General features: G+C 47.1%; 1 long non-coding RNA gene across 1 annotated transcript in view; it reads left to right on the forward strand.

Moving 5' to 3' along the window:
• The window catches only part of LOC134544225 (uncharacterized), a 100,618-nt gene that overhangs the window by 43,584 nt on the left and 35,500 nt on the right, over window positions 1-21,534 (forward strand). The window contains exon 2 of the long non-coding RNA XR_010077616.1: window positions 18,435-18,528. This is a non-coding gene — a long non-coding RNA (uncharacterized LOC134544225). The remainder of the gene's footprint in view (window positions 1-18,434; window positions 18,529-21,534) is intronic.

Consider the following 21,534-nt stretch of genomic DNA (forward strand, 5'->3'; position numbering starts at 1 on the left):
TCAGTGTGTCTGTCTGTCATTGTGTCTGTCTGTCTGTCATTGTGTCTGTCTGTCTGTCATTGTGTCTGTCTGTCTGTAATTGTGTCTGTCTGTCTGTCATTGTGTCTGTCTGTCTGTCATTGTGTCTGTCTGTCTGTAATTGTGTCTGTCAGTCTGTAATTGTGTCTGTCAGTCTGTAATTGTGTCTGTCAGTCTGTCATTGTGTCTGTCAGTCTGTCATTGTGTCTGTCAGTCTGTCATTGTGTCTGTCAGTCTCTCAGTGTCAGCGTGTCTGTCAGTGTGTCAGTGTAACTCTCAGTGTGTCTCAGTGTCTGTCAGTCTGACAGTGTGTCTGGAAGTTTGTCAGTCTGTCTGTCAGTCTGTCAGTCTGTCAGTGTGTCAGTCTGTCAGTCTGTCAGTGTCTGTCTCAGTCTGTCAGTGTGTCTGTCAGTCTGTGTGTCTTGATGTTTGTGTGTCAGACTGTGTGTCTGTCAGTGTGTCAGTGTGTCTGTCAGTCTCTCAGTGTGTCCGTCAGTCTGTCTATCAGTGTGTCCGTCAGTCTGTCTATCAGTGTGTCTGTCAGTCTGTCTCAGTGTGTCAGTGTGTCTGTCAGTCTGTCTCAGTGTGTCAGTGTGTCTCAGTCTGTCATTGTGTCTGAAAGTCTGTCAGTGTGTCAGTGTGTCCGTCAGTTTTTCAGTGAGTCCGTCAGTCTGTCAGTGTGTCAGTGTGTCCGTCAGTCTGTCAGTGTGTCAGTGTGTCCGTCAGTCTTTCAGTGTGTCCGTCAGTCTCTCAGTGTGTCCGTCAGTCTGTCATTGTGTCTATCAGTGTGTCTATCAGTGTGCCTGTCAGCCTGTCAGTGTGTCTGTCAGTCTGTCTGTCAGTGCCTCTGTAGGTGTGCCTTCAGTGTGTCTGTCAGTGTCTGTCAGTCTTTTAGTGTGTCTGTCAGTGAGCCTGTCAGTCGGTTAGTGTGTCTGTCAGTGAGCCTGTCAGTCTGTTAGTGTGTCTGTCAGTGAATCTTTCAGTCTGTTATTGTGTCTGCCAGTGATTAAGTCTGTCAGTGTGTCTGTCAGTGTGTCTGCCAGTCTGTCATTGTGTCTGCCAGTCTGTCAAGGTGTCTGTCTGTCGGTCTGCCAGTGTGTCTCTCAGTCTGTCAGTGTGTCTGTCTGTCAGTCTGTCAGTGTGTCTGTCTGTCAGTCTGTCAGTCTGTCAGTGTGTCTGTCTGTCAGTCTGTCAGTCTGTCAGTGTGTCAGTCTGTCAGTCTGTCAGTCTGTCAGTCTGTCAGTCTGTCAGTGTGTCTGTCTGTCAGTCTGTCAGTCTGTCAGTGTGTCTGTCTGTCAGTCTGTCAGTCTGTCAGTGTGTCAGTCTGTCAGTGTGTCTGTCTGTCAGTCTGTCAGTGTGTCTGTCAGTCTGTGTGTCTTGATGTGTGTGTGTCAGACTGTGTGTCTGGCTGTGTTTGTCAGCCTGTGTGTGTCAGGTTGTGTCAGTCTGTCTGTGTCAGTCTGTGTGTCAGTCTGTCTGTGTGTCAGTCAGTCTGTGTGTCAGTCTGTCTGTGTGTCAGTCTGTCTGTGTGTCAGTCTGTCTGTGTGTCAGTCTGTCTGTGTGTCAGTCTGTCTGTGTGTCAGTCTGTCTGTGTGTCAGTCTGTCTGTGTGTCAGTCTGTCTGTGTGTCAGTCTGTCTGTGTGTCAGTCTGTCTGTGTGTCAGTCTGTCTGTGTGTGTCTGTCTGTGTGTCAGTCTGTCTGTGTGTCAGTCTGTCTGTGTGTCAGTCTGTCTGTGTGTCAGTCTGTCTGTGTGTCAGTCTGTCTGTGTGTCAGTCTGTCTGTGTGTCAGTCAGTCTGTGTGTGTGTGTGTCTGTCTGTGTGTGTCTATGTGTCTGTGTGTCTGTGTGTCTATGTGTCTGTGTGTCTGTGTCTGTGTGTCTGTGTCTGTGTGTTTGTGTGTCAGTCTGTCTGTGTGTCTGTCTGTCTGTGTGTGTGTGTCTGTGTGTGTCATGTGTGTCTGTGTGTGTCATGTGTGTCTGTGTGTGTCATGTGTCTGTGCGTGTCATGTGTGTCTGTGTGTGTCATGTGTGTCTGTGTGTGTCATGTGTGTCTGTGTGTGTCATGTGTGTCTGTGTGTGTCATGTGTGTCTGTGTGTGTCATGTGTGTCTGTGTGTGTCATGTGTGTCTGTGTGTCAGTCTGTCTGTGTGTCAGTCTGTCTGTGTGTCAGTCTGACTGTGTGTCAGTCTGACTGTGTGTCAGTCTCAGTGTGTCTGTCAGTCTGTCTGTCAGTCTGTCTGTCAGTCTGTCTGTCAGTCTGTCAATGTGTCTGTCAGTCTGTCAGTGTGTCTGTCAGTCTGTCAGTGTGTCTGTCAGTGTGTCTGTCAGTCTGTCAGTGTGTCTGTCAGTCTGTCAGTGTGTCTGTCAGTGTGTCAGTGTGTCTGTCAGTGTGTCTGTCAGTCTGTCTGTGTGTCTGTCAGTCTGTCTGTGTGTCTGTCAGTCTGTCTGTGTCTCAGTCTGTCTGTGTCTGTCAGTCTGTCTGTGTGTCAGTCTGTCTGTGTGTCAGTCTGTCTGTGTGTCAGTCTGTCTGTGTGTCAGTCTGTCTGTGTGTCAGTCTGTCTGTGTGTCAGTCTGTCTGTGTGTCAGTCTGTCTGTGTGTCAGTCTGTCTGTGTGTCAGTCTGTCTGTGTGTCAGTCTGTCTGTGTGTCAGTCTGTCTGTGTGTCAGTCTGACTGTGTGTCAGTCTGACTGTGTGTCAGTCTGACTGTGTCAGTCTGACTGTGTGTCTGTCATTCTGTGTGTCTGTCAGTGTGTCTGTCAGTGTGTCTGTCATTCTGTCTGTCAGTGTGTCTGTCATTCTGTCTGTCAGTCTGTCAGTGTGTCTGTCAGTCTGTCAGTGTGTCTGTCAGTCTGTCAGTGTGTCTGTCAGTGTGTCTGTCAGTGTGTCTGTCAGTCTGTCAGTGTGTCCGTCAATCTGTCTGTGTGTCAGTGTTAGTCTGTCTGTGTGTCAGTGTTAGTCTGTCTGTGTATCTGTCAGTCTGTCTGTGTATCTGTCAGTCTGTCAGTGTGTCTGCCAGTGTGTCTGCCAGTGTCTGTCAGTGTGTCTGTCATCTGTGTGTCAGTCTGTGTCAGTCTGTCTGACTCAGTCAGTGTGTCTGTCATTCTGTCAGTGTGTCTGTCATTCTGTCAGTGTGTCTGTCATTCTGTCAGTGTGCCCGTCAGTCTCTTAGTGTGTCAGTCATTCTGTCACTGTGTCTGTCAGTCTGTCATTGTGTCTGTCAGTCTGTCATTGTGTCTGTCAGTTTGTCATTGTGTCTGTCAGTCTGTCATTGTGTCTGCCAGTCTGTCATTGTGTCTGTCAGTCTGTCATTGTGTCTGTCAGTTTGTCATTGTGTCTGTCAGTTTGTCATTGTGTCTCAGTCTGTCATTGTGTCTGTCAGTCTGTCAGTGTGTCTGTCAGTCTGTCAGTGTGTCTGTCAGTCTGTCAGTGTGTCTGTCAGTCTGTCAGTGTGTCTGTCAGTCTGTCAGTGTGTCTGTCAGTCTGTCAGTGTGTCTGTCAGTCTGTCAGTGTGTCTGTCAGTCTGTCAGTGTGTCTGTCTGTCAGTGTGTCTGTCAATCTGTCTATCAGTGTGTCTGTCAGTCTGTCTATCAGTGTGTCTGTCAGTCTGTCTATCAGTGTGTCTGTCAGTGTGTCTGTCAGTGTGTCTGTCAGTCTGTCTGTCAGTGTGTCTGTCAGTCTGTCTGTCAGTGTGTCTGTCAGTCTGTCTGTCAGTGTGTCTGTCAGTCTGTCTGTCAGTGTGTCTGTCAGTCTGTCTATCAGTGTGTCTGTCAATCTGTCTATCGGTGTGTCTGTCAATCTGTCTATCGGTGTGTCTGTCAATCTGTCTATCGGTGTGTCTGTCAGTCTGTCTATCGGTGTGTCTGTCAGTCTGTCAGTGTGTCTGTCAGTCTGTCAGTGTGTCTGTCAGTCTGTCAGTGTGTCTGTCAGTCTGTCAGTGTGTCTGTCAGTCTGTCAGTGTGTCTGTCTGTCTGTCAGTGTGTCTGTCTGTCTGTCAGTGTGTCTGTCAATCTGTCTATCAGTGTGTCTGTCAGTCTGTCTGTCAGTGTGTCTGTCAGTGTGTCTGTCAGTCTGTCTGTCAGTCTGTCTGTCAGTGTGTCAGTTGTCAGTCTGTCAGTCTGTCAGTGTGTCTGTCAGTCTGTCAGTGAGTCTGTCAGTGTGTCAGTGAGTCTGTCAGTGTGTCTGTCAGTCTGTCAGTGAGTCTTTCAGTGTGTCCGTCAATCTTTCTGTGTGTCTGTCTGTCTGTCAGTGTGTCTGTCTGTCTGTCAGTGTGTCTGTCAATCTGTCTATCAGTGTGTCTGTCAGTCTGTCTATCAGTGTGTCTGTCAGTGTGTCTGTCAGTCTGTCTGTCAGTCTGTCTGTCAGTGTGTCAGTTGTCAGTCTGTCAGTCTGTCAGTGTGTCTGTCAGTCTGTCTATCAGTGTGTCTGTCAGTGTGTCTGTCAGTCTGTCTGTCAGTCTGTCTGTCAGTGTGTCTGTGTGTCAGTCTGTCAGTGTGTCAGTGTGTCTGCCAGTGTGTCTGCCAGTGACTTGTCAGTGTGTCTGTCATCTGTGTGTCAGTCTGTCTGAGTCAGTCAGTGTGTCTGTCAGTGTATCCGTCTGTCAGTGTGTCTGTCTGTCTGTCAGTGTGTCTGTCAGTCTGTCATTGTGTCTGTCAGTCTCTCAGTGTCCGTCAGTCTGTCTATCAGTGTGTCTGTCAGTGTGTCTGTCAGTCTGTCTATCAGTGTGTCAGTGTGTCTGTCAGTGTGTCTCATTCTGTCAATGTGTCTGTCAGTCTGTCAGTGTGTCTGTCATTCTGTCAATGTGTCTGTCAGTGTCTTTCATTCTGTCTGTCAGTGTCTGTCAGTGTCTGTCAGTGTCTTTCATTCTGTCTGTCTGTGTCTGTCAGTGTCTTTCATTCTGTCTCAATGTGTCTGTCAGTGTGTCTGTCAGTGTGTCTGTCAGTGTGTCTCAGTGTCTGTCAGTGTTTCAGTGTCTGTCAGTGTGTCTCAGTGTCTGTCAGTCTGTCAGTGTGTCTGTCAGTCTGTCAGTCTGTATGTCAGTCTGTCAGTGTGTCAGTCTGTCTGTCAGTGTGTCAGTCTGTCAGTCTGTCTGTCAGTCTGTCAGTGTGTCTGTCATTCTGTCAGTGTGCCTGTCAGTCTCTCAGTGTATCCGTCTGTCATTCTGTCAGTGTCTGTCATTCTGTCAGTGTGCCTGTCAGTCTCTCAGTGTATCCGTCTGTCTGTCAGTGTGTCTGTCATTCTGTCAGTGTGCCCGTCAGTCTCTCAGTGTCTGTCATTCTCTCAGTGATGCCTGTCAGTCTCTCAGTGTGTCTGTCAGTCTCTCAGTGTGTCTGTCATTCTGTCAGTGTGTCTGTCAGTCTGTCATTGTGTCTGTCAGTCTGTCATTGTGTCTGTCAGTCTGTCATTGTGTCTGTCAGTCTGTCATTGTGTCTGTAAGTCTGTCATTGTGTCTGTCAGTCTGTCATTGTGTCTGTCTGTCTGTCAGTGTGTCTGTCTGTCTGTCAGTGTGTCTGTCTGTCTGTCATTGTGTCTGTCAGTCTGTCTGTCAGTGTGTCAGTCAGTCTGTCTGTCAGTGTGTCTGTCTGTCTGTCATTGTGTCTGTCAGTCTGTCTGTCAGTGTGTCAGTCAGTCAGTCTGTCAGTCTGTCTGTAAGTCTGTCAGTGTGTCTGTCAGTCTGTCAGTCTGTCTGTAAGTCTGTCAGTCTGTCTGTAAGTCTGTCAGTCTGTCTGTAAGTCTGTCAGTGTGTCTGTCAGTCTGTCAGTGAGTCTGTCAGTGTGTCCGTCAATGTTCTGTGTGTCAGTCTGTCAGTCTGTCTGTCAGTGTGTCCGTCAATCTTTCTGTGTGTCAGTCTGTCAGTGTGTTTGTCAGTGTGTCTGCCAGTGTGTCTGCCAGTGACTTGTCAGTGTGTCTGTCATCTGTGTGTCAGTCTGTCTGAGTCAGTCAGTGTGTCTGTCAGTGTATCCGACTGTCTGTCAGTGTGTCTGTCAGTCTGTCATTGTGTCTGTCAGTCTCTCAGAGTGTCCGTCAGTCTGTCTATCAGTGTGTCTGTCAGTGTGTCCGTCAGTCTGTCTCAGTGTGTCAGTGTGTCTGTCATTCTGTCAGTGTGTCTGTCATTCTGTCAAATTGTCTGTCATTTTGTCAGTGTGTCTGTCAGTGTGTCAGTGTGTCTGTCAGTGTGTCTGTCAGTGTGTCTGTCAGTGTGTCTGTCAGTGTGTCTGTCAGTGTGTCTGTCAGTGTGTCTCAGTGTCTGTCAGTCTGTCAGTCTGTCAGTCTGTCAGTCTGTCAGTCTGTCAGTCTGTCAGTCTGTCAGTGTGTCAGTCTGTCTGTCAGTGTGTCTGTCTGTCTGTCAGTGTGTCTGTCAGTCTGTCATTGTGTCTGTCAGTCTGTCATTGTGTCTGTCAGTCTGTCATTGTGTCTGTCAGTCTCTCAGAGTGTCCGTCAGTCTGTCTATCAGTGTGTCTGTCAGTGTGTCTGTCAGTGTGTCTGTCAGTCTGTCTCAGTGTGTCAGTGTGTCTGTCATTCTGTCAATGTGTCTGTCAGTGTGTCTGTCATTCTGTCAATGTGTCTGTCAGTGTGTCAGTGTGTCAGTGTGTCAGTGTGTCTGTCAGTGTGGCTGTCAGTGTGTCAGTAGGTAAGTCAGTGTGTAAGTAGGTAAGTCAGTGTGTAAGTAGGTAAGTCAGTGTGTAAGTAGGTCTGTCAGTGTGTCTGTCATTCTGTCAATGTGTCTGTCAGTCTGTCAGTGTGTCTGTCATTCTGTCAATGTGTCTGTCATTCTGTCAATGTGTCTGTCATTCTGTCAATGTGTCTGTCAGTGTGTCTGTCAGTGTCAGTGTGTCTGTCAGTGTGTCTGTCAGTGTGTCTGTCAGTGTGTCTGTCAGTGTGTCTGTCAGTGTGTCTGTCAGTGTGTCTGTCAGTGTGTCTGTCAGTGTGTCTGTCAGTGTGTCTGTCAGTGTGTCTGTCAGTGTGTCTGTCAGTGTGTCTGTCAGTGTGTCTGTCAGTGTGTCTGTCAGTGTGTCTGTCAGTCTGTCAGTGAGTCTGTCAGTGTGTCCGTCAATGTTCTGTGTGTCAGTCTGTCAGTCTGTCTGTCAGTGTGTCCGTCAATCTTTCTGTGTGTCAGTCTGTCAGTGTGTTTGTCAGTGTGTCTGCCAGTGTGTCTGCCAGTGACTTGTCAGTGTGTCTGTCATCTGTGTGTCAGTCTGTCTGAGTCAGTCAGTGTGTCTGTCAGTGTATCCGACTGTCTGTCAGTGTGTCTGTCAGTCTGTCATTGTGTCTGTCAGTCTCTCAGAGTGTCCGTCAGTCTGTCTATCAGTGTGTCTGTCAGTGTGTCCGTCAGTCTGTCTCAGTGTGTCAGTGTGTCTGTCATTCTGTCAGTGTGTCTGTCATTCTGTCAAATTGTCTGTCATTTTGTCAGTGTGTCTGTCAGTGTGTCAGTGTGTCTGTCAGTGTGTCAGTGTGTCTGTCAGTGTGTCAGTGTGTCTGTCAGTGTGTCAGTGTGTCTGTCAGTGTGTCAGTGTGTCTGTCAGTGTGTCAGTGTGTCTGTCAGTGTGTCTGTCAGTGTGTCTGTCAGTGTGTCTGTCAGTGTGTCTGTCAGTGTGTCAGTCTGTCAGTCTGTCAGTCTGTCAGTCTGTCAGTGTGTCAGTCTGTCTGTCAGTGTGTCTGTCTGTCAGTGTGTCTGTCAGTCTGTCATTGTGTCTGTCAGTCTGTCATTGTGTCTGTCAGTCTGTCATTGTGTCTGTCAGTCTGTCATTGTGTCTGTCAGTCTGTCATTGTGTCTGTCAGTCTCTCAGAGTGTCCGTCAGTCTGTCTATCAGTGTGTCTGTCAGTGTGTCTGTCAGTGTGTCTGTCAGTCTGTCTCAGTGTGTCAGTGTGTCTGTCATTCTGTCAATGTGTCTGTCAGTGTGTCTGTCATTCTGTCAATGTGTCTGTCAGTGTGTCAGTGTGTCAGTGTGTCTGTCAGTGTGTCAGTGTGTCTGTCAGTGTGGCTGTCAGTGTGTCAGTAGGTAAGTCAGTGTGTAAGTAGGTAAGTCAGTGTGTAAGTAGGTAAGTCAGTGTGTAAGTAGGTCTGTCAGTGTGTCTGTCATTCTGTCAATGTGTCTGTCAGTCTGTCAGTGTGTCTGTCATTCTGTCAATGTGTCTGTCATTCTGTCAGTGTGTCTGTCATTCTGTCAATGTGTCTGTCATTCTGTCAATGTGTCTGTCATTCTGTCAATGTGTCTGTCAGTGTGTCTGTCAGTGTCAGTGTGTCTGTCAGTGTGTCTGTCAGTGTGTCTGTCAGTGTGTCTGTCAGTGTGTCTGTCAGTGTGTCTGTCAGTGTGTCTGTCAGTGTGTCTGTCAGTGTGTCTGTCAGTGTGTCTGTTTGTCTGTCTGTGTGTCTGTCAGTGTGTCTGTTTGTCTGTCTGTGTGTCTGTCAGTCTGTCAGTTTGTCTGTCTGTCTGTCAGTGTGTCTGTCTGTCTGTCTGTCTGTCAGTGTGTCTGTCTGTCTGTCAGTGTGTCTGTCTGTCTGTCAGTGTGTCTGTCTGTCTGTCAGTGTGTCTGTCAGTCTGTCATTGTGTCTGTCAGTCTGTCATTGTGTCTGTCAGTCTCTCAGAGTGTCCGTCAGTCTGTCTATCAGTGTGTCTGTCAGTGTGTCTGTCAGTCTGTCTCAGTGTGTCAGTGTGTCTGTCATTCTGTCAATGTGTCTGTCAGTGTGTCAGTGTAACTCTCAGTGTGTCAGTGTGTCTGTCAGTCTGTCAGTGTGTCTGGAAGTTTGTCAGTCTGTCAGTCTGTCAGTCTGTCAGTGTGTCAGTCTGTCTGTCAGTGTGTCTGTCTGTCTGTCTGTCTGTCAGTGTGTCTGTCTGTCTGTCAGTGTGTCTGTCTGTCTGTCAGTGTGTCTGTCAGTCTGTCATTGTGTCTGTCAGTCTGTCATTGTGTCTGTCAGTCTCTCAGAGTGTCCGTCAGTCTGTCTATCAGTGTGTCTGTCAGTGTTGTTGTCAGTGTGTCTGTCAGTGTTGTTGTCAGTGTGTCTGTCAGTGTGTCTGTCAGTGTGTCTGTCAGTGTGTCTGTCGGTGTGTTTGTCAGTCTGTCTGTTTGTCTGTCTGTGTGTCTGTCAGTCTGTCTCAGTGTGTCAGTGTGTCTGTCATTCTGTCAATGTGTCTGTCAGTGTGTCAGTGTAACTCTCAGTGTGTCAGTGTGTCTGTCATTCTGTCAATGTGTCTGTCAGTCTGTCAGTGTGTCTGTCATTCTGTCAATGTGTCTGTCATTCTGTCAATGTGTCTGTCATTCTGTCAATGTGTGTCAGTGTGTCTGTCAGTGTCAGTGTGTCTGTCAGTGTGTCTGTCAGTGTGTCTGTCAGTGTGTCTGTCAGTGTGTCTGTCAGTGTGTCTGTTTGTCTGTCTGTGTGTCTGTCAGTCTGTCAGTTTGTCTGTCTGTCTGTCAGTGTGTCTGTCTGTCTGTCTGTCTGTCAGTGTGTCTGTCTGTCTGTCAGTGTGTCTGTCTGTCTGTCAGTGTGTCTGTCTGTCTGTCAGTGTGTCTGTCAGTCTGTCATTGTGTCTGTCAGTCTGTCATTGTGTCTGTCAGTATGTCATTGTGTCTGTCAGTCTCTCAGAGTGTCCGTCAGTGTGTCTGTCAGTCTGTCTCAGTGTGTCAGTGTCTGTCATTCTGTCAATGTGTCTGTCAGTGTGTCAGTGTAACTCTCAGTGTGTCAGTGTGTCTGTCAGTCTGTCAGTGTGTCTGGAAGTTTGTCAGTCTGTCAGTCTGTCAGTCTGTCAGTGTGTCAGTCTGTCTGTCAGTGTGTCTGTCTGTCTGTCTGTCTGTCAGTGTGTCTGTCTGTCTGTCAGTGTGTCTGTCAGTCTGTCATTGTGTCTGTCAGTCTGTCATTGTGTCTGTCAGTCTCTCAGAGTGTCCGTCAGTCTGTCTATCAGTGTGTCAGTGTTGTTGTCAGTGTGTCTGTCAGTGTTGTTGTCAGTGTGTCTGTCAGTGTGTCTGTCAGTGTGTCTGTCAGTGTGTCTGTCAGTGTGTCTGTCAGTGTGTCTGTCGGTGTGTTTGTCAGTCTGTCTGTTTGTCTGTCTGTGTGTCTGTCAGTTTGTCTGTCAGTTTGTCTGTCAGTTTGTCTGTCAGTGTGTCTGTCAGTGTGTCTGTCAGTGTGTCTGTCAGTCTGTCAGTGAGTCTGTCAGTGTGTCCGTCAATGTTCTGTGTGTCAGTCTGTCAGTCTGTCTGTCAGTGTGTCCGTCAATCTTTCTGTGTGTCAGTCTGTCAGTGTGTTTGTCAGTGTGTCTGCCAGTGTGTCTGCCAGTGACTTGTCAGTGTGTCTGTCATCTGTGTGTCAGTCTGTCTGAGTCAGTCAGTGTGTCTGTCAGTGTATCCGACTGTCTGTCAGTGTGTCTGTCAGTCTGTCATTGTGTCTGTCAGTCTCTCAGAGTGTCCGTCAGTCTGTCTATCAGTGTGTCTGTCAGTGTGTCCGTCAGTCTGTCTCAGTGTGTCAGTGTGTCTGTCATTCTGTCAGTGTGTCTGTCATTCTGTCAAATTGTCTGTCATTTTGTCAGTGTGTCTGTCAGTGTGTCAGTGTGTCTGTCAGTGTGTCAGTGTGTCTGTCAGTGTGTCAGTGTGTCTGTCAGTGTGTCAGTGTGTCTGTCAGTGTGTCAGTGTGTCTGTCAGTGTGTCTGTCAGTGTGTCTGTCAGTGTGTCTGTCAGTGTGTCTGTCAGTGTGTCTCAGTGTCTGTCAGTCTGTCAGTCTGTCAGTCTGTCAGTCTGTCAGTCTGTCAGTGTGTCAGTCTGTCTGTCAGTGTGTCTGTCTGTCTGTCAGTGTGTCTGTCAGTCTGTCATTGTGTCTGTCAGTCTGTCATTGTGTCTGTCAGTCTGTCATTGTGTCTGTCAGTCTCTCAGAGTGTCCGTCAGTCTGTCTATCAGTGTGTCTGTCAGTGTGTCTGTCAGTGTGTCTGTCAGTCTGTCTCAGTGTGTCAGTGTGTCTGTCATTCTGTCAATGTGTCTGTCAGTGTGTCTGTCATTCTGTCAATGTGTCTGTCAGTGTGTCAGTGTGTCAGTGTGTCTGTCAGTGTGTCAGTGTGTCTGTCAGTGTGGCTGTCAGTGTGTCAGTAGGTAAGTCAGTGTGTAAGTAGGTAAGTCAGTGTGTAAGTAGGTAAGTCAGTGTGTAAGTAGGTCTGTCAGTGTGTCTGTCATTCTGTCAATGTGTCTGTCAGTCTGTCAGTGTGTCTGTCATTCTGTCAATGTGTCTGTCATTCTGTCAATGTGTCTGTCATTCTGTCAATGTGTCTGTCAGTGTGTCTGTCAGTGTCAGTGTGTCTGTCAGTGTGTCTGTCAGTGTGTCTGTCAGTGTGTCTGTCAGTGTGTCTGTCAGTGTGTCTGTCAGTGTGTCTGTCAGTGTGTCTGTCAGTGTGTCTGTCAGTGTGTCTGTCAGTGTGTCTGTCAGTGTGTCTGTCAGTGTGTCTGTTAGTGTGTCTGTCAGTGTGTCTGTTTGTCTGTCTGTGTGTCTGTCTGTCTGTCTGTCTGTCAGTGTGTCTGTCTGTCTGTCAGTGTGTCTGTCTGTCTGTCAGTGTGTCTGTCAGTCTGTCATTGTGTCTGTCAGTCTGTCATTGTGTCTGTCAGTCTCTCAGAGTGTCCGTCAGTCTGTCTATCAGTGTGTCTGTCAGTGTGTCTGTCAGTCTGTCTCAGTGTGTCAGTGTGTCTGTCATTCTGTCAATGTGTCTGTCAGTGTGTCAGTGTAACTCTCAGTGTGTCAGTGTGTCTGTCAGTCTGTCAGTGTGTCTGGAAGTTTGTCAGTCTGTCAGTCTGTCAGTCTGTCAGTGTGTCAGTCTGTCTGTCAGTGTGTCTGTCTGTCTGTCTGTCTGTCTGTCAGTGTGTCTGTCTGTCTGTCAGTGTGTCTGTCTGTCTGTCAGTGTGTCTGTCAGTCTGTCATTGTGTCTGTCAGTCTGTCATTGTGTCTGTCAGTCTCTCAGAGTGTCCGTCAGTCTGTCTATCAGTGTGTCTGTCAGTGTTGTTGTCAGTGTGTCTGTCAGTGTTGTTGTCAGTGTGTCTGTCAGTGTGTCTGTCAGTGTGTCTGTCAGTGTGTCTGTCGGTGTGTTTGTCAGTCTGTCTGTTTGTCTGTCTGTGTGTCTGTCAGTCTGTCTCAGTGTGTCAGTGTGTCTGTCATTCTGTCAATGTGTCTGTCAGTGTGTCAGTGTAACTCTCAGTGTGTCAGTGTGTCTGTCATTCTGTCAATGTGTCTGTCAGTCTGTCAGTGTGTCTGTCATTCTGTCAATGTGTCTGTCATTCTGTCAATGTGTCTGTCATTCTGTCAATGTGTCTGTCATTCTGTCAATGTGTCTGTCAGTGTGTCTGTCAGTGTCAGTGTGTCTGTCAGTGTGTCTGTCAGTGTGTCTGTCAGTGTGTCTGTCAGTGTGTCTGTCAGTGTGTCTGTCAGTGTGTCTGTCAGTGTGTCTGTCAGTGTGTCTGTCAGTGTGTCTGTTTGTCTGTCTGTGTGTCTGTCAGTCTGTCAGTTTGTCTGTCTGTCTGTCAGTGTGTCTGTCTGTCTGTCTGTCTGTCAGTGTGTCTGTCTGTCTGTCAGTGTGTCTGTCTGTCTGTCAGTGTGTCTGTCAGTCTGTCATTGTGTCTGTCAGTCTGTCATTGTGTCTGTCAGTCTGTCATTGTGTCTGTCAGTCTCTCAGAGTGTCCGTCAGTCTGTCTATCAGTGTGTCTGTCAGTGTGTCTGTCAGTCTGTCTCAGTGTGTCAGTGTCTGTCATTCTGTCAATGTGTCTGTCAGTGTGTCAGTGTAACTCTCAGTGTGTCAGTGTGTCTGTCAGTCTGTCAGTGTGTCTGGAAGTTTGTCAGTCTGTCAGTCTGTCAGTCTGTCAGTGTGTCAGTCTGTCTGTCAGTGTGTCTGTCTGTCTGTCAGTGTGTCTGTCTGTCTGTCTGTCTGTCAGTGTGTCTGTCTGTCTGTCAGTGTGTCTGTCAGTCTGTCATTGTGTCTGTCAGTCTGTCATTGTGTCTGTCAGTCTCTCAGAGTGTCCGTCAGTCTGTCTATCAGTGTGTCTGTCAGTGTTGTTGTCAGTGTGTCTGTCAGTGTTGTTGTCAGTGTGTCTGTCAGTGTGTCTGTCAGTGTGTCTGTCAGTGTGTCTGTCAGTGTGTCTGTCGGTGTGTTTGTCAGTCTGTCTGTTTGTCTGTCTGTGTGTCTGTCAGTTTGTCTGTCAGTTTGTCTGTCAGTTTGTCTGTCAGTGTGTCTGTCAGTGTGTCTGTCAGTCTGTCTGTCAGTCTGTCTGTCTGTCTGTCAGTCTGTCCATCAGTGTGTCAGTGTGCCTGTCACCTGTCAGTGTTTTTGTCAGCCTGTCAGTGTTTCTGTCAGTCTGTCAGTCTGTCTGTCAGTCTGTCAGTGCCTCTGTATGTGTGTCTATCAGTGCCTCTGTATGTGTTTCTGTCAGTGCCTCTGTATGTGTGTCTGTCAGTCTGTCAGTGTGTCTGTTTGTCTGTGTGTCTTGTCATTCTGTCAGTGTGTCTGTCAGTCTTTTAGTGTGTCTGCCAGTGAGCCTGTCAGTCTTTTAGTGTCTGCCAGTGAGCCTGTCAGTCTGTTAGTGTGTCTGCCAGTGTGTCAGTCTGTCAGTGTGTCTTGTCATTCTGTCAGTTTGTCTGTCATTCTGTCAATGTGTCCGTCATTCTCTCAGTGTGTCCGTTATTCTCTCAGTGTGTCCGTCAGTCTCTCAGTGTGTCCGTCAGTCTCTCAGTGTGTCCGTCAGTCTCTCAGTGTGTCCGTCAGTCTCTCAGTGTGTCCGTCAGTCTCTCAGTGTGTCTGTCAGTCTGTCTATCAGTGTGTCTGTCAGTTTGATAGTGTGTCTGTCATTCATTTAATGTCTGTCATATTGTCAGTGTGTCCGTCAGACTGTCAGTGTGTCTGTCAGTCTGTCAGTGTGTCTGTCAGTGTGTCAGTGTGTCTTGTCATTCTGTCAATGTGTCTGTCAGACTGTCAGTGTGTCGTCAGTCTGTCATACTATCAGTGTGTGTCTGTCAGTCTGTCTGTCAGTTTGTGTGTCAGTCTGTTAGTCTGTCTGTCAGTCTGTGTGTCAGTCAGTCTGTGTGTCAGTCTGTCTGTGTGTCAGTCTGTCAGTGTGTCTGTCAGTGTGTCTGTCAGTGTTTGTCAGTCTGTCTGTTTTTCTGTCAGTGTGCCTGTCAGTCTGTCAGTTTGTCAGTTTGTCTGTCAGTGTGTCTGTCAGTGTGTTCGTCAGTGTTTCTGTCAGTCTGTCAGTGTGTCTGTCAGTCTGTCAGTTCCTCTGTATGTGTGTCTATCAGTGCCTCTGTATGTGTTTCTGTCAGTGCCTCTGTATGTGTTTCTGTCAGTGCCTCTGTATGTGTTTCTGTCAGTGCCTCTGTAGGTGTGTCTGTCAGTATGTCTGTTTGTCAGTATGTCTGACTGTCAGTGTGTCTGTCAGTCTTTAAGTGTGTCTGCCAGTGAGCTTGTCAGTCTGTTAGTGTGTCTGCCAGTGTGTCAGTCTGTCATTGTGTCTGTCAGTCTGTCATTGTATCTGTTTTTCTGTCAGTGTGTCTGTCATTCTGTCAGTGTGTCTGTCATTCTCTCAGTGTGTTTGTCAGTCTGTCAGTGTGTCTGTCATTCTGGCAATGTGTCTGTCAGTGTATCAGTGTGTCTGTCAGTGTATCAGTGTGTCCGTCAGTCTCTGTGTGTCTGTCAGTCTGTCTATCAGTGTGTCAGTGTGTCTGTCAGTCTGTCAATCTGTCTATCAGTGTGTCAGTCATTCTGTCAATGTCTGTCAGTGTTTCTGTCAGTCTGTCTGTCCGTGTGAGATTCTGTCAGTCTCTCAGTCTTTCTGTCTGTGTGTGATTCTGTCAGTCTGTCAGTCAGTGTGTCAGTGTGTCTTTCAGTGTGTTAATGTGTCTGTCAGTGTGTCTGTCAGTGTGTCAGTGTGTCTGCAGTGTATCAATGTGTCTGACATTCTGTTAATGTGTCTGTCAGTCTGTCAGTGTGTCCGTCATTCTCTCAGTGTGTCCGTCATTCTCTCAGTGTGTCCGTCAGTCTCTCAGTGTGTCCGTCAGTCTCTCAGTGTGTCCGTCAGTCCCTCAGTGTGTCCGTCAGTCCCTCAGTGTGTCCGTCAGTCCCTCAGTGTGTCCGTCAGTCCCTCAGTGTGTCCGTCAGTCTCTCTGTGTGTCCGTCAGTCTTTCAGTGTGTCTGTCAGTCTGTCTATCAGTGTGTCTGTCATTCTTTTAATGTCTGTCATTCTGTCAGTGTGTCCGTCAGACTGTCAGTGTGTCCGTCAGTCTGTCAGTGTGTCCGTCAGTCTCTCAGTGTGTCCGTCATTCTCTGTGTGTCCGTTAGTCTCTCAGTGTGTCCGTCAGTCTCTCAGTGTGTCCGTCAGTCTCTCAGTGTGTCCGTCAGTCTCTCAGTGTGTCCGTCAGTCTCTCAGTGTGTCCGTCAGTCTCTCAGTGTGTCCGTCAGTCTCTCAGTGTGTCCGTCAGTCTCTCAGTGTGTCCGTCAGTCTGTCTTTCAGTGTGTCCGTCAGTCTGTCTTTCAGTGTGTCCGTCAGTCTGTCTATATGTGTGTCTGTCAGTGTGTTAATCTGTTTGTCAGTGTGTCAGTGTGTCTTTCATTCTGTCAATGTGACTGTCAGTGTGTCTGTCAGTCTCTCAGTGTGTCTGTCAGTCTGTCTATATGTGTGTCTGTCAGTGTGTTAATCTGTTTGTCAGTGTGTCAGTGTGTCTTTCATTCTGTCAATGTGACTGTCAGTCTGTCCATCAGTGTATCAGTGTGTCTGTCATTCTGTCAATGTGTCTGCCAGTCTGTCGGTGTGTCTGTCAGTGTGTCAGTGTTTCCGTCATTCTGTCAATGTGTCTATTAGTCTGTCAGTGTGTCCGTCAGTCTGTCAGTGTGTCTGTCAGTCTGTCAGTGTGTGTCAGTCTGTTAGTGTGTCGTCAGCCTGTCAGTGTGTCGTCAGTCAGTGTGTCGTCAGTCTGTCAGTGTGTCCGTCAGTCTGTCAGTCTGTGTTTCAGTTTCTCTGGGTGTCAGTCTCTCTGTGTGTCAGTCTGTCTGTGTTTGAATCAACTGTGTGTCAGTTTGTCAGTCAGTGTGTATGTTTGTCAGTCTGTGTGTCAGTCTGTCAGTGTGTCATTCTGTGTGTCAGTCTCTCTTTTTGTCAGTCAGTCTGAGTGTCAATCTGTCTGTCAGTGTGTCAGTCTGTCTGTGTGTCAGTCTGTCAGTGTGTCTGTCAGTGTGTCTGTCAGTGTGTCTGTCAGTGTTTGTCAGTCTGTCTGTTTTTCTGTCAGTGTGCCTGTCAGTCTGTCAGTTTGTCAGTTTGTCTGTCAGTGTGTCTGTCAGTGTGTTCGTCAGTGTGTCTGTCAGTCTGTCTGTCAGTCTGTCTATCAGTGTGTCAGTGTGCCTGTCACCTGTCAGTGTTTTTGTCAGCCTGTCAGTGTTTCTGTCAGTCTGTCAGTGTGTCTGTCAGTCTGTCAGTTCCTCTGTATGTGTGTCTATCAGTGCCTCTGTATGTGTTTCTGTCAGTGCCTCTGTATGTGTGTCTGTCAGACTGTCAGTGTGTCTGTTTGTCAGTGTGTCTGAATGTCAGTGTGTCTGTCAGTCTTTTAGTGTGTCTGCCAGTGAGCCTGTCAGTCTTTCAGTGTGTCTGCCAGTGAGCCTGTCAGTCTGTTAGTGTGTCTGCCAGTCTGTCAGTGTGTCTGTCATTCTGTCAGTGTGTCTGTTATTCTGTCAGTGTGTCTGTCATTCTGTCAGTGTGTCCGTCATTCTGTCAGTGTGTCCGTCATTCTGTCATTGTGTCCGTCAGTCTCTCAGTGTGTCAGTGTGTCTTGTCATTCTGTCAATGTGTCTGTCAGTGTGTCTGTCTGTCTGTCTGACAGCCTGTCTGTCTGTTTGTCAGTCTGTCAGTGTATCTGTCAGTGTGTCTGTCTGTTTGTCAGTCTGTCTGTCTGTCAGTCTGTCTATCAGTGTGTCAGTGTTCCTGTCACTTTCAGTGTTTTTGTCTGCCTGTCAGTGTTTCTGTCAGTCTGTCAGTGTGTCTGTCAGTCTGTCAGTGCCTCTGTATGTGTGTCTATCAGTGCCTCTGTATGTGTTTCTGTCAGTGCCTCTGTATGTGTGTCTGTCAGACTGTCAGTGTGTCTGTTTGTCAGTGTGTCTGACTGTCAGTGTGTCTGTCAGTCTTTTAGTGTGTCTGCCAGTGAGCCTGTCAGTCTTTCAGTGTGTCTGCCAGTGAGCCTGTCAGTCTGTTAGTGTGTCTGCCAGTGTGTCAGTCTGTCATTGTGTCTGTCATTCTGTCAGTGTGTCTGTCATTGTCAGTGTGTCTGTCATTCTGTCAGTGTGTCTGTCATTCTGTCAGTGTGTCTGTCATTCTGTCAGTGTGTCTGTCATTCTGTCAGTGTGTCCATCATTCTGTCAGTGTGTCCATCATTCTGTCAGTGTGTCCGTCATTCTGTCATTGTGTCCGTCAGTCTCTCAGTGTGTCAGTGTGTCTTGTCATTCTGTCAATGTGTCAGTGTGTCTTGTCTTTCTGTCAATGTGTCTGTCAGTCTGTCAGTGTGTCCGTCAGTCTTTCAGTGTGTCTGGCTAAGTATTCCATAACAGGATGTATTCAAAACAGGATACATTAAATAGTTTAGCTGCACTATTTCAGAGTTTTAATAAGAAGTTTAGATACATTTATTAAAAATAATTTTAAATCATGAATTTGATTATGAATTACTAATTATAATTAAATTAACCTAACAAACCATCTACATATATGTTTTAGTATTTTCTATGTAGGCCTAGTTGTTAAAACTGAAATCAAAAAACTGTAATTTATTTGAATTATCACAATTTCTTTATTACAGAACAGTTGCCATTAGTAACTTTGAAATGTAAGTCATGTGCTTTGTTGAATTTGTAGGAATTTTTTGTAGCCTGGAAACTTGCTTATCTGGTATTACTGGCTGGGTCGGTTCTACTGCATTTTGTTTTCATGCCAACCACTGTATATAAAATGCAGGGACATCCATTAGTTAGAATAGTGTTGTCATGTAGGTCTTCTTTCTTGATGCCTAGTCTGCCTCTCTCTTCCCATTCTCTGGACGTGGCCTTACTATCTCATTTTCGCTTTTCTATGATGTTATTAAAGTCCTGTACTCTAGCTTCCACAATATTCTATATAATTCTAATCCTGTCTCCCTAAGTTTCCTTACGAGGCAAAGATACCATTATAATTATTAAATGAGGGCCAAGAAACATAACTTTGGAATTTCTTGGTCTTTTTCTAATAATAAATTTATTAATGCATCTTTTGGACGTTAGAAAAAAGGCATTAAAGTAATTGACCAAAATTGTTGTGCACAGCTTAATTAAAAGTGCAGTATTCTTGTATCTGCTCTTGCTAGATATAATTTAAAATTTGGGGGATAAAGTGTCTGAATTAATCTTTATTGTGAATATGGCTGGTATGTTATTTATTTATTGGTTTTTGCAGCTGCTGTCCTGAAACTTCATAAGGTTAACCATATTGAGATGAAGGATACAATCTGCCTGTGGCTGAAACAGAGCGAAACAAGAGTAATGAAGAGGTAAAACTTTTGTTATTCTAACAACTTTATTTTAACAACTTTTTAATTGTAACATTGAAAGTTGCCCAAGTTGACTGCAAGTGTGTTTGTCAGACTGCAAGTGTGACCGTCAGTGTGTCCGTCAGTCTCTCAGTGTGTCTGTCAGTCAGACTGACGGACAGACACAATGACAGAAAGTGTGTCTGTGTGTGTCTGTCAGTCTATCTGTCAGTCTGTGTGTCTGTCTGTCTGTCAGTCTGGTAGTCTGTCTGTCAGTGTGTATGTCTGTCTAGGTGTCAGTCTGTGTTCCAGTCTGTGTGTAAGTGTTTCAGTCTATCTGTGTGTCTAGCTGTGTGTGATTCTGTCAGTCTGTGAATCTGTCTGTCAGTGTGTGATTCTGCCAGTCTGCCAGTTTGTCTATCAGTTGGTCAGTGTATCTGTCAGTCTGTCAGTGTGTCTGTCAGTGTGTCTGTCAGTGTGTCTGTCAGTGTGTCTGTCAGTGTTACAGTGTGTCTGTCAGTGTGTCAGTGTGTCATTCTGTCAATGTGTCTGTCAGTGTGATAGTGTGTCTGTCATTCTGTCAATGTCTGTCAGTGTGTCTGTCAGTCAGACTGACTTACAGACACAATGACAGACACACTGACAGACAGTGTGTCTGTCTGTGTGTGAGTCTTTCAGTCTGTCTGTCAGTTTGTGTGTCAGTCTGTCTGTCAGTCTGTATGTCAGTCTGTGTGTCAGTCTGTGTGTGAGTCTGTCTGTCAGTGTGTATGTCTGTTTAAGCATCAGTCTGTATGCCAGTCTGTGTGTCAGTGTTTTAGTCTCTCTGTGTGTCTGTCTGTGTGATTCTGTCAGTCTGTCAGTCTGTCTGTGTGTCTGTCAGTCTGTCAGTGTGTCTGTCAGTGTGTCAGTGTGTCTTACAGTGTATCAGTGTGTCTGTCATTCTGTCAGTGTGTCTGTTATTCTGTCAGTGAGTCTGTCAGTCTCTGTGTGTCTGTCAAGCTCTCAGTGTGTCCGTCAGTCTCTCAGTGTGTCCGTCAGTCTCTCAGTGTGTCCGTCAGTCTCTCAGTGTGTCCGTCAGTCTCTCAGTGTGTCCGTCAGTCTCTCAGTGTGTCCGTCAGTCTCTCAGTGTGTCCGTCAGTCTCTCAGGGTGTTGGTCAGTCTCTCAGAGTGTCTGTAAGTCTCTCAGTGTGTTCGTCAGTCTCTCAGGGTGTCTGTCAGTCTGTCAGTCTGTTAGTGTGTCGTCAGTCTGTCAGTGTGTCGTCAGTCTGTCAGTGTGTCGTCAGTCTGTCGTCAGTCTGTCAGTGTGTCCGTCAGTATCTCAGTGTGTTTGTCAGTCTCAGTTTGTCTGTCAGTCTGTCAGTGTGTCCGTCAATCTAAGTGTGTCCGTCACTCTCAGTGGGTCTGTCAGTCTATCTATCAGTGTGTCAGTCTGTCTATCAGTGTGTCAGTGTGTCTGTCATTCTGTCAATGTGTCTGTCATTTTGTCAATGTGTCTTGTCAGTCTGTCAGTGTGTCTGTCAGTCTGTCAGTGTGTCTGTCAGTGTGTCAGTGTGTCTTACAGTGTATCAGTGTGTCTGTCATTCTGTCAGTGTGTCTGTCATTATGTCAGTGAGTCTGTCAAGCTCTCAGTGTGTCTGTCAGTCTCTCAGTGTGTCCGTCAGTCTCTCAGTGTGTCCGTCAGTCTCTCAGTGTGTCCGTCAGTCTCTCAGTGTGTCCGTCAGTCTCTCAGTGTGTCCGTCAGTCTCTCAGTGTGTCCGTCAGTCTCTCAGTGTGTCCGTCAGTCTCTCAGGGTGTCCGTCAGTCTGTCAGTGTATTCGTCAGTCTTTCAGGGTGTCTGTCAGTCTTTCAGGGTGTCTGTCAGTCTGTATATCAGTGTGTCTGTCAGTCTGTCTATCAGTGTGTCAGTGTGTCTGTAATTCTCTCAATGTGTCTGACAGTCTGTCAGTGAACCTGTCAATGTGTCAGTGTGTCCGCCAGTTTCTCAGTGTCTCTCAGTGTGTCTCAGTCTGTCTATCAGTGTGTCTGTCAGTCTGTCTATATGTGTGTCTGTCAGTGTGTTAATCTGTTTGTCAGTGTGTCAGTGTGTCTTTCATTCTGTCAATATGTCTGTCAGTGTGTCAATGTGACTGTCAGTGTGTCTGTCAGTCTCTCAGTGTGTCTGTCAGTCTCTCAGTGTGTCCGTCATTCTCTCAGTGTGTCCGTCAGTCTCTCAGTGTGTCCGTCAGTCTCTCAGTGTGTCCGTCATTCTCTCAGTGTGTCCGTCATTCTCTCAGTGTGTCCGTCAGTCTCTCAGTGTGTCCGTCATCTCTCAGTGTGTCCGTCAGTCTGTCTATTAATGTGTCTGTCAGTCTGTCTATAAGTGTGTCTGTCAGTCTGTATCAGTGTGTCTGTCTGTCTGTATTTGAGTCTGTATGTCAGTCAGTGTGTGTCTGTCAGTATGTCTGTCAGTATGTGTCTGTCAGTGTGTCTGTCAGTGTGTCTGTCAGTGTGTCTGTCAGTGTGTCTGTCAGTGTGTCTGTCAGTGTGTCTGTCAGTGTGTCTGTCAGTGTGTCTGTCAGTCTGTCTGTCAGTCTGTGAGTCAGTCTGTGAGTCAGTCTGTGAGTCAGTCTGTGTGTGAGTCTGTCTGTCAAAGGTGTATGTCTGTTTAAGTATGTCTGTATGCCAGTCTGTGTGTCAGTGTTTCAGTCTCTCTGTGTGTCTGTCTGTGTGTGATTCTGTCAGTCTGTCAGTCTGTCTGTGTGTCTGTCAGTCTGTCAGTCTGTTAGTGTGTCGTCAGTCTGTCAGTGTGTCGTCAGTCTGTCAGTGTGTCGTCAGTCTGTCAGTGTGTCGTCAGTCTGTCAGTGTGTCGTCAGTCTGTCAGTGTGTCGTCAGTCTGTCAGTGTGTCGTCAGTCTGTCAGTGTGTCCGTCAGTATCTCAGTGTGTTTGTCAGTCTCAGTGTGTCTGTCAGTCTGTCAGTGTGTCCGTCAATCTGAGTGTGTCCGTCAATCTCAGTGGGTCTGTCAGTCTGTCTATCAGTGTGTCTGTCA

Source organism: Bacillus rossius, unplaced genomic scaffold (assembly GCF_032445375.1).
Source record: "Bacillus rossius redtenbacheri isolate Brsri unplaced genomic scaffold, Brsri_v3 Brsri_v3_scf33, whole genome shotgun sequence".
NCBI lineage: Eukaryota > Metazoa > Arthropoda > Insecta > Phasmatodea > Bacillidae > Bacillus > Bacillus rossius.